Consider the following 18,801-nt stretch of genomic DNA (forward strand, 5'->3'; position numbering starts at 1 on the left):
GGAGGTCAAGTACCAAGAGACTCTCCAGCCAAGCTGTACAGCACAGACTGCCAAAAGGAGGAAGGAAGACAGAGCCTAGGTGGGTAGGAGAAAGGAAAGGAAAGGAGAAAGAAGAAACAACAAAAAAGAACAGGAAAAAAACAACAATCAAAAAATAAATGAAATGACACTGAGGGAGCCAGTTGGTGACAGTGGCACAAACCTGGGGAAGCCACAACCCAGTGACTATCCAGCCGAGCAGTGCAGCATGGCCTCTTGAGTAGGAGTGGGGTTGGTGCACAGGGCTAGGTGGGTGAGAGAAAGGAATGGAACCCAAAGACTAGAGATCTTAGTATCCAATGGAGGAATGCTCCCATCTGGAGACACATCATTGAATCCATTGAACTGGAAGCTAAGAATGCCACTTGGCCACTTTGGGCTCCTTATGTCTCTGGATCAACAAGCAAAGAAGGGCATTAACATACTTGCTGGTGTGATTGATCCTGATTACCAAGAGGAAATCAGACTGATACTATATAATGGAGGTAAAGAAGAGTATGTCTAGAATGCAGGAGATCTCTAGGGTATCTCTTAGTACTACCATGCCCTTTGATTAAAGTCAATGGAAAACCACAGCAACACAATTCTGACATGACTACTAATCTCCCAGACCCTTCAGGAATGCAGGTTTGGGTCACCAAACCAGGCTAATAGCCACAACCAGCTGATGTCCTTGCTAAGGGCAAAGGTAATACGGAATGGGTGGTGGGAGAAGGTAGTTCAGTTCACCAGTTAAGACCATGTGACCATTTGCAAAAAGTAGAATGATACTTGTTATGTGCGTATTTCTGCTTTGTATATATGCTTCAAACATTTTTGTTTTCTTCACTTAAAAAATATAAGATGTAAACAGGGCTAGTGCATTTTCAGTTGTATGTGTGTATGTCGCATGGTGTTAGGCACAGGTATGAGTTTATTATTCTCTTTATTCAGAGATTATGTATGGTTTAAGGAGATGTGTAAAAGGTGCCAAGTTGACACGGGGAAGACAGTGATAATTAGGATTTGTACCAACTTGGCTGGGCCATGATTCACAGTCGTTTGGCAGTCATATGTGATCACCCCCATGATGCAGCAAGAAGGCAGTGGAAGCAACTGAACATCCCCACATCAATTGCAGGAAAAAAAAAACCTTAACATAAAATAAACAGTATGGTGGAACTAATGGACTCAGAACACTGGAATTCAGTCAGAGGGCCACAGCATCTAATTGAAACCTGAGTTTGAAGCAAGCTTATGAAGTGGGGAAGTTTATCCTCTTTGACGTAGAGCCTTATGCCTTACTTCCCCTGTGTACTTGACATTTATTTGTGAACCCCATAGCCCTCACACTGTGCTCTTTGTCAGTCCAGGAGCAGGGGTAAAAAGACTTAGCTTTTGGGAGCAGGCCAAGATGGCAGAATAGACAGACACTTCCGGCGAAACTTCCTACAACAAAGGCCCAAAAAAACAAGTGTATTCATGACAAGCTAGGAGCCCTGAACATCAAAGGGAAGGTTAGAAAATGAACTGAGGGATCGGGGGAGGAAGAGACAGTTCAGAAGTGGAGAGGAGTTACCAGACCTGAATCACCGGGAGCCCTCAGGCACCATTCCCTGGAGCAGCTGTGGCGGGCATGTACTAGCTTTCAGGCACAGTTTCCTCAGGGAGAAGCAGCCAGCCAAACAGCCTACTCACACCTCAAGAACCAGAGAAAAACGGCGCTCTCGGCAAATCCTAAGTACTTGTGTATATTTTACTGTGCCTCCCACCCCCCCCACCACTGGCTCCCAAGCCAGCTTAGGTGGCTGATTTCCCTGGGCCTGAGATACGCCCTGTTGAACACCTAGAGCCATTCTCCAGGCCCTGGAGAACAAATAAATTTGCAATTGCAGGAAAAGATAATTTGCCAGCTCCACTAACCGGGAGAGCCCAGGACAGAAGCAGCTCCTGTCCAGGCATAAATGCTCCATGGACTTTGAGTATCTTTCCCCTCTGCATGTACCTGTGTAGGCCTATTTCAGGAGAATAGGCCCTTGTTGTCAGAGTACAACAGGTTCAGCGGTGCAGTGGACAGGTGGGTGTTTGATGTTTGACATTGCTTTGCCTATTAAACAGAGTCCTCACCTACCCACACCAGGGGCCTAAGTACTGGTGGCTCCAAACAGGTCACCCAGCCACCTGCAAAAGGGGTCTAAGGATAACTGGAACCACCCAGATTTACAACCAAAAACATTGGGTGCCCACGGTCCATCTGCAGAACACACCCACCTGGACGGTCTACGGAATGGGGACACATTTTCCTCAGAGACACTTGGGAGATGATTCTCAACACCCTTCCTTGTTCAGAGCATGGCCCCCTGCTGCAACCAGATACTGGTACCTACACCAATCACCCCTGCACCTCTAAAACTGTAAGATAGAGCCTGGACCACACACTTGATGATCAGCTACCTGGACACCTGAGCTGAATTAATACAAGAAAAGTAAATGGACTCCCAGTCTGATATACCTGATAACAGCTCTAGCCATTTGGGGCCAGGATGTCAGAGTTCCAAAGGCAAAAATAATCAAGCTAGCTCACTCAAGCAACCCATTTTGGCATATCAAAACAAAACAAAGAAAGAAGCTAAGATACAGTAAGCAAACATAAAATAAACAAACACAATAACTTATAGATGGCTCTGAGACAACAATGAAAATCAAGTCACATAAAGAAACAGACCATGATCGCTTCAACAAGCTCTCAAAACAATGAATAAAGGGATTTTCTAGATGAAAGTGCCTTCCTGGAACTACCAGAGGCAGAATACAAAAGATTAATATGCAGAAACCTTCAAGACATCAGGAAGGAAATGAGGCAATATGCAGAAAAAGCCAAGGAACACACAGATAAAGCAGTTGAAGAAATTAAAAATGTTCTTCAGTAACATAATGAAAATTTTAATAAGCTGGAAAAATCCCTAAACAGCAATCAGAAATTCAGGAGATTAACAATAAAATTACAGAAGTAGACAACTGAATAGAAAGTCAGAGGAGCAGAATTGAGCAGGTGGAAGCTAGAATTTCTGAACTTTCAGATAAAGCATTTGGCACCAATATGTTTGAAGAAAAATCAGATAAAAGAATTTTAAAAAATGAAGAAAACTTAAGAATCATGTGCGACTCTATCAAGAGAAATAACCTGCGAGTGATTGGAGCACCAGAACAGGAAGGGATGACACAAAACGCAGAGAGAATTGTTGAAGATTTGTTGGCAGAAAACTTCCCTGATATTGTGAAAAATGAGAAGATATCTATCCAAGATGTTCATCAAACTCCACATAAGGTAGACCTCAAAAGAAAATCACCAAGACACGTTATAATCAAACTTGCCAAAACCAAAGATAAAGACAGAATTTTAAGAGCACCTAGGGTTAAACGAAAAATCACCTACAAGGGAGAGTCAATAAGAATAAGCTTGGACTACTTGGCAGAAACCATGCAGGCAAGAAAGCAATGGGATGACTTATATAAAAAACTGAAGGAAAAAAATTGCCAGCCAAGAATCATATATCCAGCAAAACTGTCTCTCAAATATGAAGGTGAAATTAGGACATTTACAGATAAACAGAAGTTAAGCAAATTTGTAAAAACCAAACTAAATCTACAAGAATTACTAAAGACAGTTCTTTGGTTAGAAAATCAATATATCAGGTACCAACCCAAGACTAGAGCACTGGGCAGAACAATCAGAAGTCAACCAAAATATGGTAATCACAAAAATAAAACATGATAAAAACACACAAAACAGGGAAACACCAATGTTATTATCTAAAAGAAGAAAACATTAAAACAATAAAGAGGGACTAAGAAATGTAATCATAGATCCTCCATATGGAGAGGAAGACAAGGCAATACAAAGAAATAAAAGCTAGGTTTAAATATAGAAAAATAGGGGTAAATAAAAAGGTAACCACAAAGAAGACAAACTATCATACACATCACGATAAAATACAATAAAAATATAGAGACTGAACAGAAACAAAATCAACAACAAAGAATATGAGGAAAGGACAATATGAAATATAATCTACTCAGCACATAAAATTAAACGGGAAAAAGAAACTGTCAACAACACACAAAAAAAGACATCAAAATGATAGCGCTAAATTCATATCTATCCATAATTACGCTGAATGTAAGTGGACGAAATGCACCAATAAAGAGACAGAGAGTGGCAAAATGGATTAAAAAACACAGTCTAAAAAAAAATTTTTTTTTATACACTGCCTACAAGAGATACGCCTTAGACTTAGAGACACAAACAAACTAAAACCCAAAGAATGGAAAAAAAATATCAAGTTAAAACAATCATAAAAGAGCAGGAGTGGCAATGTTAATTTCTGACAAAATAGAATTTAGAGTTAAATCCATACTAAAGGATAAGGAAGGACAATATGCAATGATTAAAGGGGCAATATACAAGAAGATATAACCATATTAAACATTTATGCACCCAATGACAGGGCTGCAAGATACATAAAATAAACTCTAGCAGCATTGAAAAGTGAGGTAGACAACTCCACAATAATAGTAGGAGATTTCAACATACCACTTTTGGTGAAGTACGGCTCAATAAAGACACGGAAGATCTAAATGCCACAATCAACCAACCTGACCTCATAGGCATATACAGAACACCCCACCCAACAGCAGCCAAGTATACTTCCCTTTCTAGTGCACATGGAACATTCTCTAGAATAGACCACATATTAGGTCATAAGGCAAGCCTTAGCAGAATCCAAAACACTGAAATATTTCAAAGCATCTTATCTGACCTTAAGGCCATAAAAGTAGAAATCAATAACAGAAAAAGCAGGGAAAAGCAATGAAACACTTGGAAACTGAACAATAAATACCCTGCTCAAAAAAGACTAGGTTTAGAAAGACATTAAGGATGGAATAAAGAAATTCATGGAATCCAATGAGAATGAAAACACTTCTTATCAGAACCTTTGGGACACAGCAAAAGCAACAATCAGAGGCCACTTTTTATCAATAAATGCACACATACAAAAGAAAGAAAGGGCCAAAATCAAAGAATTATCCCTACAACATGAACAAATAGAAAGAGAACAACAAAAGAAACCCTCAAGCATGAGAAGAAAAAAATAACAAAAATTAGAGCAGAGTTAAATGAAACAGAAAACAGAAAAACAACTGAAAAAATTAAGAAGACCAAAAGCTGGTTCTTTGAAAAAATCAACAAAATCGATAAACCATTGGCTGGATTGACAAAAGCAAAACAGGAGAGGAAGCAGATAAACTGAATAAGAAATGAGATTGGTGATATTACAACAGACTCAACCGAAATTAAAAGACTCATAGCAGATTGAAAACCTAGAAGAGACGGGTGAATTCCTACAAACACAGTACCTACCTAAACTAACACAGAGGTAGAACAACTAAATAGACCCATACGATCCAGCAATCCCACTCCTTGGAATATATTCTAGAGAATTAAGAGGCTTTACAGGAGCAGATATATGCACACCCATGTTCATTGCATCATTGTTTACAATACCGAAAAGATGGAATCAAGCAAGCTGCCCATCAACAAATGAATGAATAAATAAATTATGGTATATTCACACAACGAAATACTATGCATCGATAAATAACAGTGATGAATCTGTTAGACCTTTCATAACATGGAGGAATCTGGAAGGCATTATGCTGAGTGAAATTAGTCAGTTGCAAAAGGTGAAATATTGTATAATACCACTACTATAAGACCTCGAGAAGTAGCTTAAACAGAGAAAGAAATATTATATGATGGTTATGAAAGCAGGAAGGGAACGAGGGTTGGAGGGGGTATTCACTAATTAGATAGTAGATAAGAACTACTTTAGTTGAAGGGAAAGACAGCACACAATACAAGGGAGGTCAGCACAACTGGCCTAAACCAAAAGCAGTTTCCTGAATAAACTGAATGCTTTGAAGACCAACATAGAAGGAGTGGGGGTTTGGGGACGATGGTTTCAGGGGACATCTAAGTCAATTGGCATAATAAAATCTATTAAGAAAACATTCTGCATCCCACTTTGGAGAGTGGTGTCTGAGGTCTTAAACGTTAGCAAGCAGCCATCTAAGATGCATTAATTGGTCTCAACTCACCTGGATCAAAGGAGAAAGAAGAACACCAAGGACGCAAGGTAACTACTTGCCCAAGAGACAGAAAGGGCCACAGAAACCAGAGACTATGTCAGCCTGAGATCAGAAGGACTAGATGGTGCCTGGCTACAACCGATGACTGCCATGACAGGGAACACAACAGAGAGCCCCCGAGGGAGCAGGAGAGCAGTGGGATGCAGACTGTCAATTCTCGTAAAAAGACCAGACTTTATGGTCTGTCTGAGACTAGAAGGACCCCGGTGGTCATGGCCCCCAGACCTTTTCTTGGCCCAGAACAGGAACCATTCCCAAAAGGAACTCTCCAGACCGGGATTGGACTGAACAATGGGTTGGAGAGGGATACTGGTGAGGAGTGAGCTTCTTGGATCAGGTGGACACTTGAGACTATGTTGGCATCTCCTGTCTGTAGAGGAGATGAGGGGGAAGATGGGGTCAGAAGCTGACAGAATGGACAGGAAAAGAGAGTGTGAAGGGAGGGATCAGGCTGTCTCATTAGGGGGAGAGCAACCGGGAGTATGTAGCAAAGTTTATATAAGTTTTTGTGTGAGAGACTGACTTGATTTGTAAAATTTCACTTAAAGCACAATAAAATTTTTAAAAAAAAGAACCTTAAAAGAAGACAGCTCTTTCTGGTGAGCTGTTATATCAGATTCTTTACTTATGTATGTCTGGGGACAGCCAGAAAAGCTGAGGAGAACAAGGATACTCAGGGAAATGCCACCTCCATGCTCCTGGCATGACTGGAGAAAAAGAAAAATCTTGTAAATGGCTCCAGACACCTTGAAAGAATTAGGAGGAATTTACCTTAACAACTGTCAGCAATAAAGTTTCAAGAGTTCGAATCTCTGAAGGGTCTGCTCTAGGACGGGATAATTTATATTAAAAGTTTAAGCTCTAAAAACCAAAAAGGTGGATGAAGAATTTGCAAGTGTCTGCCTCTTTTTCAAAGCATCTATTGCCTCTGATAGAACTCCTGGAACTACTTCGGGCCACTGGAAGTGCATCAGACATTTAAGTCAATCAGAGAAGAGCTATATGAAGGGAGAAGCAGCTGATCTTTCTTAGAGGAAGCATGTGTACTAACTGACCAACACCCAACTTTCCTCAGTCCCACCACTGAGGTGGGAATGGTGGTCCATTTTCTAGATCAGCTGACTGGTGACAAAGAAGGCATTGGGGATCTTCTCCTTCAAGATTGGGGGATTACACATGTTGCACAGAAGGCTTGGTCAAGGGGTGTTCTGAAAGGTTCAGACAAGAGACTCCAATCTTCTGCTGGCACTGCACCATTGTTGGTAGAATAAAAGGGTCAGAGTTCCCTCTATTGGAATCAGTCAGACCACCGACTGACTGCAAAGATAACAAAATTGGAACTCACGATTTGCATATAGTAGGTTTTCAATAGCCTCATATGCACGTGAAAGCTGGACAGTGAATAAGGAGGAGTGAAGAAGAACTGATGCTGAATTATGGTGTTGGCAAATACCACATACCATGAATATACCATGAACTGCTAAAAGAATGAACAAGAGGCAGGGCCAAGATGGTGGAATAGTCAGACCTTTCCAGTGGTCCCTCTTACAAAAAGACCAGGAAAAAAACAAGTGAATTGATCATGTATATGACAAGCTAGGAGCCCTGAATAGCAAAGGCAAAGTTAAGAAATCAGACTGAGAAGCAGAAGGAGGGAGAGAAGGTTCAGAAGGAGGGAGGAGTTGCAAGACCTGACTCAGCTGCAACCAGAACCGTGCAGGCCTGATGCCCTGGCACAACCTTGCTGGGACTGGCAGTAGCATTAGGGTTTCCTCAGGGAGAGAGAGCAAAAGGCACGGAGTCTACTCACACCTCCAGAATCAGCGAAGAACAGCGCTCTAGGAAAAAGGTGAGTACTTGTGCCTAATTTACTGTGCAGACCAAAAAGCCACCCTTTCAAAAGAACTCTCTCCCATTTATCTGAATATTCTTTCCTCTGCTCCAGCTCCCAAGGTGGCTTCAGTGGTAGTTGCTTTCCCTGGGCCTGAGATAGGTCCTGCTGCACACCTTAAGCCAGTCTCCTAGCCTTAGAGAAGGAACAAATTAACAAATGGGGAAAAATAACCTGCAGGCTCTCCTAAGCTGGGAACTCAGAGCAGAAGTGGCTCCTTTGCCCAATTACGAGTGCAAGCTGTCCACAGATTTTGAATGTCTTTCACCCCTGCATGGACATGTGTTGGCCCATTTCAGCAGCTTAGATTATCATTGGCACAGTACAACAGTGTATGTGCCTGAGGTCTGACTTTGACTCTTTCAGCTGTGTGGTGGAGAGCCAGGTTTCTGACGTTTGACACTGCTCTACCAATTAAGCAGGGTCCTCATCTACCCACATCAGGGGCCTGAGGACTGGTGGTTCCACCAAACCCACCTAGGCACCTGCGATAGGGGTCCAAGGATAAATGGTGCCTCCCAGTCCTTACATCCAAAAGAATTGGCTGCCCATGATCTAGCTGTAGAGCCCACCAACCTGCGCACTCTAAGGAACAGGGACAAGCTTTCTTCACAGACACTCAGGGGATGGTTGTCAGCCCCCTGACTTGCACAGAGTGTGACCCTCTGCTGCAGCCAGATTCCTGTGCCTATACCAATCACCCCTGCTCCTCTAAGACTGTAGGTGAGAGCTTTTACCACACATTGAGTGACTGGCTACCGGGATACCTAAGCTGAATCCATACAACAAAAGTGAATGGACTCCTGAGCTCATATACCTGGTAACAGCTCTAGCCTTCTGGTCCCAGGAAGTTAGAGCTTCAAAAGAGCCAATAATCAAACTAGCTCACTTGAGCAGACTATTTGAGCATACCAAAACAAAACAAAGCAAGAAGCTAGAACTCAGTAAGAAACAAAAAATAAATTAATACAATAACTTGTAGATGTCTTGGAGACAACAGTCAATATCAAATCACATAAAGAAGCAGACCATGACAGCTTCACAAGCTCTCAGAAAAAAGAACCAAGGAATCTTCCAGATGAAGATATTTTCCTGGAATTTACCAGAAGTAGAATACAAAAGATTAATATGCAAAACTCTTCAAAAGATAGGGAAGGAGATCAGGCAAAATGCAGAACAAGCCAAGAAAACACAGATAAAGCAGTGGAGGAAATAAAGTTATTCAAGAACATAATGATGGGGGCGGAGCCAAGCTGGCTGAAGAGGCAAAACCTTCTGCTGAACCCTCTTGCAACAAAGAACCAAAAAAACAAGTGAATCGATTGCATATACGACAATCTATGAACCCTGACCATCAAACACAGAACTAACGAATGGACCTGAATGACAGGGAGCAAGAGACCACACAGAAGCGGCGACAAGTTGCCTAGCCCGTGTATCACCACAGCTCTGATTTTTTGATGCAACTGTGATGGGGCTGATGATAGTCCCCTGAGACACGGCAAGCACGGGATGCAGCCCTAGCCCCCTGGGGAAATCTCACACAGGCTACACACGTGTCTGGAATCTGAGACAAAATAGCGCACTTGACACAAGATAAGTGATTTTTGCCTATTTTACCACATGGATCAAATAGCTCCTTCTGAAAGTACTCTCTCCTATCTATCTGACACCTTCCATCCCTGCCTGAGCCAGCTTCATTTGAATTTCCTAGGCCTGAGATAGAAGCACCATGCTTTTTCTGACCCATTCTATTGGCCTGGGAGAAGGAGCAAATTAACAAACAGGGGAAAAATACTTTCCCGACTCTTCTAAACTGGAAGATCAGAGTAGAAGCAGCTCCAGTCCAGGCATAAGAGATCTACAGACTTTGGCTTTCACTCCTACATGGAACCTGGTGGCTATTATAATGCAAAGGCAATTTTGTTAGAGGTCTGACAGTAATTTTTTCAGCTGAGCAATGGAGAGGCAGGTTTTGGAGGTCTGATACTGCTCTACCTGTTAATCAGAGCCCTCACCCACCTACAGCAGGGACCTGAGGGCTGAGGCTCCATCCACACCAACGTAATAAAACACACCATCCAGCAATCCTACTCCTTGGAATATATCCTAGAGAAATAAGAGCCTTTACACGAACAGATATACGCACACCCATGTTCATTGCAGCACTGTTTACAATAGCAAAAAGTTGGAAGCAACCAAGGTGCCCATCAATAAATGAATGGATAAATAAATTATGGTATATTCACATAATGGAATAGTATGCATCAATAAAGAACAATGATAAATCTTTGAAACTTTTCATAACCTGAAGGAATATGGAAGGCATTATGCTGACTGAAATTAGTCAGTTGCAAAAGGACAAATATTGTATAAGACCATTACTATAAGAACTGGAGAAATAATTTAAACAAAGAAGAAAATATTCTTTGATGGTTACAAGAGGGGGGAGGGAGGGAGAGGAGTTTTCTCTAGTTAAATATTAGATAAGTTTTATTTTAGGTAAAGGGAAAGACAACACACAATACAGGAGAGGTCAAAACAACTGGACTAAACCAAAAGGAAAGACGTTTCCTGAATAAACTGAATGCTTCAAAGTCCAGCATAGAAGAAAACATTCTGTATCCCACTTTGGTGAATGGCGTCTGGGGTCTTAAACTCTAGCAGGCTGCCATCTAAGATGCATCAATTGGTCTCAACCCACCGGGAGCGAGGAAAATGAAGAACACCAAACACACAAGGTAATTATGAGCCTAAGAGACAGAAAGGACCATATAAACCAGAGACTACATCTGCCCGAGACCAGAAGAACTAGATGGTGCCCAGCCACAACCAATGACTTCCCTGACAGGGAACACAACAGAGAACTCTCGAGGGAGCAGGAGAGCAGTGGGATGCAGACCCCAAATTCTCATAAAAAGACCTGGCTTAATGGTCAGACTGGGACTAGAAGGACCCCTGAGGCCATGGCCACCAGACTTTCTGTTAGCCCAAGACAGGAACCATTCCCAAAGCCAACTTTTCAGACAGGGATTGGCCTGGAATATGGGATGGAAAATGATACTGGTTAAGAACGAGCTCCTTGAATCACGTAGTCACGTGAAACTATGTAGGCATCTCCTGTCTGGAGGGGAGATGGGAGTGCAGAGGGGGCCAGAAGCTGCCCGAATGGACACGAGAAGGGAGAATGGAGGGAAGGACTGTGCTATCTCATTAGGAGGAGTGCAATTAGGTGTGTATAGTAAGTTGTATGTAAATTTTTTTATGAGAGAGTGACCCAATTTGTAAACTTTCACTTAAAGCACAATAAAAATTAATTTAAAAAGAACATAGTGACAAATTTAATACACTCGAAGAACCCATAGAGAGAGAGCAAACACAAATTCAGAAGATTAAAAAATATATTTAGAATTAGACAACTCAATAGAAAGTCATAGGAGCAAAACTGAGGAAATGGAAGTCAGAATTATTAAGATTGAGGATAAAACACTTGACACCAAAATATTGCAAGAAATATTGGATAAAAGAATTTTAAAAAATGAAGCAACCCTAAGAATTTCAGGGGACTCTATCAAGAGAAATAACCTACGAATGATTAGAGCACCAGAACAGAGAGGGAGAACAGAAAATGTAGAGATAATTGTTGAAGATTTGTTGGCAGAAAACTTCCCTGATATTGTAAAGATGAGAAGATATCTATCCAAGATGCTCATCTAAACTCATAAAAGGTAGATCCCAAAAGACAGTCACCAAGATATATTGTAATTAAATTTGCCAAAACCAAAGATAAAGAGAGAATTTTAAGTGCAGCTAGGGATAAACAAAAAGTCACCTACAAAGGAGAGTCAATAAGAATAAGCTTGGACTACTCAGAGGAAGCCATGCAGACAAAAAGGCAATGGGATGACATATATAAAGGTTTGAAGAAAAAAAATTGCCAACCAAGAATAATATACCCAGCAAAACTATCTTTCAGATATGAAGGTGATTAGAACACTTCCAGATAAACAAAACTAGGTAATTTGCAAAAAACAAATCAAAACTGCAAGAAATACTAAAGGAGATCCTCTGGTTACAAAGTCAGTAACATGAGATAACAACCCAAGATTAGAACACAGGACAGAGCAACCAGATATCAACACAGATAGGGAAATCACAAAATAAATCAAGATAAAAAACACTCAAAACAAGGAAACAGCAATGTCATTATCTAAAAGAAGATAACATTAAATCAATAAAGAGGGACTAAAAATGTGGTCATAGATCTTTCATATCGAGAAGAAGTCAAGGCAATATAGAGAGGTAAAAGTTTAATTTAAGCTTAGAAAAATAGAGGTAAATATTAAGGTAAACAAAAAGGAGATTAACAATCCAACACATCAAAACAAAATACAAGAAAAACATAAAGACAGCAAAAAAAAAAAAATCAATGATAAAGAAAAAAAGGAAAAGAAAATATATAAAGAAAAACTACTCAGCACATAAAATAACACATAAAAATGACAGCACTAAACTTGTACCAATCCTTAATTACTCTGAATGCACCAATACACAGACATACCTGCCTACAAGAGACACGCCTTAGACTTAAAGACACAAACAAACTAAAGGTCAAGGATGGGAAAAAATATCAAGCAAACAACAATCAAAAAAAGCAGGAGTGGAAATATTACTTTCTGACAAAATAGACATTAAAGTTAAATTCACCACAAAGGATAAGGAAGGACACTATACAATGATTAAGGGTCCTTTATACCAGGAGGATAAAACCATAATAAATATTTAAACACCCAACGACAATGCTTCAACATACATAAAACAAACTCTAACAGCATTGAATAGCAAGATAGACTGCTCTACAATAATAGTAGAAGACTTCAACACACCACTTTCAGTGAAGGACAGAACATCCAGAAAGAAGCTCAAATAAAGACACAGAAGAACCTAGAGGCCACAATCAACCAACTGACTTCACAGACATACACAGAACACTCCACCCAAAAGCAGCCAAGTATACTTTCTTTTACAACGTACATGGAGCATTCTCCAGAATAGACCATATATTAGGCCATATAGCAAGCCTGAACAGAATCTAAAACACTGAATTTTTACTAAGCATATTCTCTGACCATGAAGCCATAAACTAAATATCAATAACAGAAAAAGCAAGGAAAAAAATCAAACACATGGAAACTGAACAAAGCCTTGCTCAAAAATGACTGGGTTATAGAAGAAATTAAGAACAGAATATAGAAATTAATAAAATCAAATGATAATGAAAACACTTCTTATCAGAACCCTTAGGATACAGCCAAAGCAGGGTTCAGAGGCCAATTTATAGTAATAAGTGCACACATACAAAAAGAAGAAGGGGTTAAAATCAAAGAATTATGCATACAACTTGAACAAGTTGAAAGAGAGCAAAAAAAAGAACAACTCAGGTATCAGAAGAAAGCAAACAAAAATTAAAGCAGAATTAAATGAAGTAGAGAACAGAAAAACAATTGGAAGAGTTAACAATACCAAAAGCTGGTACTTTGGAAAGATCAACAAAATCGGTAAATCACTGTCCAAACTGACAAGAGAAAAACAGGAGAGGAAGCAAAAACCTTGAATAACAAAGGAGATGAACGATATCACAACAGCCCCAACTGAAATTAAAAGAATCATATCAAATTACTATGAAAAATTGTGCTGTAACAAATTTGAAAACCTAGAGGAAATGGACAAATTTCAAGAAACATACTACCTACCTAAACTAACACTAACAGAAGTAGAACAACTAAATAAACCCATAACAGAAAAAGAGATTGAAAAGGTAATAAAAAAAAAAACTCCCAACAACAACAATGAAAAAAGCCCTGGCCGCTTCACTGGACAATTCTACCAATCTTTCATAGAAGAGTTAATACCGCTACTAGTAAAGGTATTTCAGAGCATAGAAAAGAAAGGAATTCTCCCAAAAATATTTTATGAAGCCAACATAACCTTGATACGAAAACCAGGTAAAGACACCACAATATATCCCTCATGAAACTAGATGCAGAAATTCTCAGCAAAATTCTAGCCAATAGAATGCAACAATACATCAAAAAAATAATTCACCATGACCAAGTGGGATTCATACATAGTATACAGGGATGGTTTGACATTAGAAAAACATTCAATGTAATACATCATATAAATACAACAAAAGATAGGAACCACATGACCTTACCAATTGATGCAGAAAAGACATTTGACAAAGTTCAGCAGCATTCATGATAAACACTCTCAGCAAAACAGGAATAGAAGGAAAATTCCTCAACATAATAAAACACATTTATACAAAGCCAACAATCAACATCATCCTAAATGGAAAGATTCTGAAAGCATTCCCCTTGAGAATGGGAACCAGACAAGGATGCCCTTTATCACCGCTCTTTTTCAGCATTTTCTGGAGTTCCTAGTCAAGGCAATTAGGTTAGATAAACAAGCAAAGGGCAGCCAAATTGTCAAGGAAGAAGTAAAAGTATCTCTATTTGCAGATGACATGATTTTATACACAGAAAACCCTAAAAAATCCACAAGAAAACTACTGAAACTAACAGAAGAGTTCAGCAGACTATCAGGATATAAATTAAATATACAAAAATCAGCTGGATTTCTCTACACCAACAAAGAGAACATCGAAGAGAAATCACCAAATCAATACCAGTTACAATAGCCCCCCCCCCCAAAAAATAAAATACTTAGGAATAAATCTCACCTGAAACATAAAAGACCTGTACAAAAAAACTACAAGACACCAAAAGAGATCTAAAACCCAAACCCAGTGCCGTAGATCTACATAAATGGAAAAAACGTACCTCACTCATGGATGGGAAGGCTCAACATTGTGAAAATGTGTACTCCACCCAAAGCGATCTACAGATACAATGCAATTCCCATCCAAATTCCAATGACGTTTTTTAATAAGATGGAAAAAAAAAATAACCAACTTCATATGGAAGGGGAAGAGGTCCCAGATAAGTAAAGCATTACTGAAAAAGAAAAAAATGCAGGAGGCCTCACAACACCTGATTTTAGAACATATTACACTTCCACAATAGTCAAAACAGCCTCGTACGGGCACAACAAAAGATACATAGACCAATATAACAGAACTGAGAATCCAGGCATAAATCCATCCACATATGAGCAGCTTATACTTGACGAAGGCCCAAAGTCAGTTAATTGGAGAAAAGACAGCCTTTTTAACAAACGGTGCTGGCATAACTGGATATCCATCTGCAAAAAAATGAACTAAAACCTATAACCTCACACCATGCACAAAAACTAACTCGAAATGGCTCAAAGGCCTAAATATAAAACCTAAAATAATAAAGATCATGGAAGAAAATATAGGGACGATTCTAGGAGCCCTAATGCATGCCATAAACAGTATACAAAACATTACTAACGATGCAAAAACACCAGAAAAGACTCTAGATAGCTGGGATCTCCTAAAAATCAAACACCTATGCTCATCCAAAGACTTCACCAAAAGACTAAGAAGACTACCTACAGACTGGGAAAAAGTTTTTGGCTACAACAAATCCAATCAGCGTCTGATCTCTAAAATCTACATGACACTGCAAAAACTCAAAAATAAAAAGACAAATAACCAGCTTAAAAAATAGTCAAAGGATATGAGCAGGCATTTCACCAAAGAAGACATCCAGGCAGCTAAAAGATACATGAGGAAATGCTCACGATCATTAGCCATTAGAGAAATGAAAATCAAAACTGCAATGAGATTCCATCTTACTGCAAAAAGGCTGGCGTTAATCCAAAAAACACAAAATAATAAATGTTGGAGAAGTTGTGGAGAGACTGGAACACTTACGCACTGTTGGTGGGAATGTAAAATGGTTCAACCACTTTGGAAATCAATTTGGCGGTTCCTTAAAAAGCTAGAAATAGAACTACCATTGTTGTTTTTGTCAGGTGCTGGCGAGTCGGTTCCAAATCATAGAGACCCTGTGCACAATAGATGAAACACTGCCCAGTCCTGAGCCATCCCCACAACTGTTGTTATGCCTGAGCTCATTGTTGCATCCACTGTCTCAATCCACCTCCTTGAGGGTCTTCCTCTTTTACACTGACCTTGTACTCTGCTAAGCATGATGTCCTTCTCCAGGGACTGATCCCTCCTGACAACATGTCCAAATTATGTAAGACGCAGTCTTGCCATCCTTGCTTCTAAGGAGCATTCTGGTTGTACTTCTTCCAAGACAGATTTGTTCATTCTTTGGCAGTCCATGGTATATTCAATATTCTTCGCCAACACCACAATTCAACGGCATCAACTCTTCTTCGGTCTTCCTTATTCATTGTCCACATTTCACATGCATTTGATGCAATTGAAAACACCATGGCTTGGGTCAGGCACAACTTGGTCTTCAAGGTGACATCTTTGCTCTTCAACACTTTAAAGAGGTCCTTTGCAGAAGATTTACCCAATGCAATGCATCTTTTGATTTCTTGACTACTGCTTCCATGGCTGTTGATTGTGGATCCAAGTAAAATGAAAGCCTTGACAACGTCAATCTTTTCTCCGTTTATCATGATGTTGCTCATTGGCCCACTTGTGAGGATTTTTGTTTTCTTTATGTTGAGGTGCAATCCATACTGAAGACTGGTCTTTGATCTTCATTAGTAAGTGACTCAAGTCCTCTTCGCTTTCAGCAAGCAAGGTTGTGTCATCTGCATAACACAGGTTATTAATGAGTCTTCCTCCAATCCTGATGCCCTGTTCTTCTTCATATAGTCCAGCTACTCGTATTATTTGCTCAGCATACAGATTGAATAAAAAAAAAACTAGTGCCAATAGGTATGGTGAAAGAATACAACCCTGACGCACACCTTTCCTGACTTGAAATCAATCAGTATCCTCTTGTCCTGTCTGAACGACTGCCTCTTGATCTATGTAAAGTTTCCTCATGAGCACAATTAAGTGGTCTGGAATTCCCAGTCTTCGCAATGTTATCCAAAATTTGTTATGATCCACACAGTCAAATGCCTTTGCAAAGTCAGTAAAACACAGGTAAACATCCTTCTGGTATTTTCTGCTTTCAGCCAGGATCCATTTGACATCAGCAATGATATCCCTGGTTCCACATCCTCTTCTGACACCGGCCTGAATTTCTGGCAGTTCCCTGTCAATGAACTGCTGCAGCTGTTTTTGAATGATCTTCAGCAAAATTTTGCTTGTGTGTGATATTAATGTTTTGTTCTATAATTTCCACATTCAGTTGGATCACCTTTCTTGGGAATAGGCATAAATATAGATTTCTTCCAGTCAGTTGGCCAGGAAGCTATCTTCTATATTTCTTAGCATAGACGAGTGAACACCTCCAGCGCTGCACCTGTTTGTTGAAACATCTCAATTGATTTTCCATCAATTCCTGGAACCTTTTTTTCGCCAATGCCTTCAGAGCAGCTTGGACTTCTTCCTTCAGTACCATCAGTTCCTGATCATATGCCACCTCTTGTAAGGTTGAACATTGACTAATTCTTTTTGGTATAATGACTGTGTGTATTCCTTCCATCTTCTTTTGATGCTTCCTGCGTTGTTTAATATTTTCCACCTAGAATCCTTCACTATTGCAAGTAGAGGCTTGAATTTTTTCTTTAGTTCCTTCAGTTTGAGAAACACCGAGCGTGTTCTTCTCTTTTGGTTTTCCATCTCCAGCTCTTTGCACATGTCATTATAACACTTTGTCTTCTCAAGCCGCACTTTGAAGTCTTCTGTTCAGTTCTTTTACTTCATCAATTCTTCCTTTTGCTTTAGCTGCTGAACGTTCGAGAGTAAGTTTCAGAGTCTCCTCTGACATCCATCTTGGTGTTTTCTTTCTTTCCTGTCTTTTCAATGACTTTTTGCTTTCTTCATGGATGATGTCCTTGATGTCATTCCACAACTTGTCTGGTCTTCAGTCACTAGTGTTCAATGCGTCAAATCTATTCTTCACATGGTCTCTAAATTCAGGTGGGATATACTCAAGGTCATATTTTGGCTCTTGTGGACTTGCTCTGATTTTCTTCAGTTTCACCTTGAACTTGCATAGGAGCAATTGATGGTCTGTTCCACAGTCGTCCCCTGGCCTTGTTCTGACTGATGATATTGAGCTTTTCCATAGTCTCTTTCCACAGATGTAGTCAATTGGATTTCTGTGCATTCCATCTGGTGAGGTCCATGTGTATAGTCGCCGTTTATGTTGGTAAAAGAAGGTATTTGCAATGAAGAAGTCGTTAGTCTTGCAAAATTCTGTCGTTCGATCTCCAGCATTGTTTCTATCACCAAGGCCATATTTTCCAACTACTGATCCTTCTTCTTTGTTTCCAACTTTTGCATTCCAATTACCAGTAATTATCGATGCATCTTGATTGTATGTTCCATCAATTTCAGACTGCCGCAGCTGATAAAAATCTTCTATTTCTTCATCTTTGGCCCTAGTGATTGGTGCGTAAATTTGAGTAATAGTTATATTAACTGGTCTTCCTTGTAGGCGTATGGATATTACCCTATCACTGACAGTGTTGTACTTCAGGATAGATCTTGAAACATTCTTTTCGAGGATGAATGCAGCACCATTCCTCCTCAAGTTGTCATTGCCAGCATAGTAGACTATATGATTGTCCGATTCGAAATGACCAACACC

This window comes from Elephas maximus, chromosome X, assembly GCF_024166365.1.
Source record: "Elephas maximus indicus isolate mEleMax1 chromosome X, mEleMax1 primary haplotype, whole genome shotgun sequence".
Taxonomy (NCBI): domain Eukaryota; kingdom Metazoa; phylum Chordata; class Mammalia; order Proboscidea; family Elephantidae; genus Elephas; species Elephas maximus.